The sequence below is a fragment of the Egretta garzetta genome, unplaced genomic scaffold (assembly GCF_000687185.1).
Source record: "Egretta garzetta isolate BGI_Z169 unplaced genomic scaffold, ASM68718v1 scaffold179, whole genome shotgun sequence".
Lineage (NCBI taxonomy): Eukaryota > Metazoa > Chordata > Aves > Pelecaniformes > Ardeidae > Egretta > Egretta garzetta.
This window is the reverse complement of record NW_009270001.1, coordinates 455,487-456,530: the sequence shown is the minus strand read 5'-3', so window position 1 is coordinate 456,530 and position 1,044 is coordinate 455,487. Positions and strand designations below refer to the sequence as shown.

At 51.7% G+C, this 1,044-nt stretch overlaps 1 protein-coding gene across 1 annotated transcript in view; it reads left to right on the top strand.

Annotated features, from left to right (window-relative positions):
* Nucleotides 1-1,044, top strand: part of LOC104134188 (tetraspanin-36-like) — a 30,073-nt gene that overhangs the window by 2,952 nt on the left and 26,077 nt on the right. The window lies entirely within an intron of this gene.

Genomic DNA, 1,044 nt, shown 5'->3' with positions numbered 1-1,044 from the left:
ATGTAAGGAAGAAATTCTTTACAATGAGGGTGGTGAAACACTGGCACAGGTTGCCCAGAGAGGGGGTGGAGGCCCCATCCCTGGAAGCATTCAAGGCCAGGTTGGACAGGGCTCTGAACAGCCTGATCTAGTTAGTGGTGTCCCTGCTCCTGCAGGGGGGTTGGACTAGATGACCTCTAGGGGTCCCTTCCAACCCAAAACATTCTATGATTCTATGATTCTATGATTCTATGACTTAAGGAGCCAGCTGATGGGACAGGTCTACATTTGACCTTGGCTGCTGGTATCAGCTGCATGCACGGGTCGTGCTTGGCTGTTGTGGTTTAAATGTAGAAGGGCAAAGATCAGAGCCCTTCCCGGACCATGTCTGAGCCAGGTGCCATCAGACAAATGCTCCTTTTTCCCCCCAACCCGCACAGCGGAAGGGAAGGGGAGAGAAGATCAGCTGCTTTCCTCTCTCCATGCCCACAGGCGAGTAGAGAAGATGCTATTCTCCTTTATTTCTCTCAAGAAAGAGCAAAGAGTAACCTCAAAAAGGGAACACGGCTTGAAGGAGGGTAGAATAATCCCAGCATGAAACGGTCATCATGAACACGAACAGTGTATTTTAGGGCTGCCCCAGAAGTGTATTTATGCAGTTTAGTGGATCAGGCCATTAAAACTGCACTTATTTCTGAAAAGCTGCCTATGGTCCTTCCCTACCTCCCTGTCCCAAGAGCTGACCCACCAGTGCTCTCCTCAGAAAACTTCTCCCTGCATGCTCCAGGTATCCCTGAGAAGACTCTGTCCTCCTGCCCAGGCTTGCCAGTACCCAGTGCTGTCAGTATTCCTGTTTCTGTGGAGCCACTGGTTTAAGTCCTGTGCTGGACACAGCCCTGGAGCCTCATCTGGTTTTAGGCACCAACCTTTCAGTGGGATAGAATCAAAGAATCACAGAATCGTTGAGGTTGGAAAAGCCCTTTCAGATCCCCCAGCCCAACCATTCCCCTACCCCTGCCATCCCACCCCCAAACCCTGGCCCTCAGCACCTCGGCTGCCCGGCTG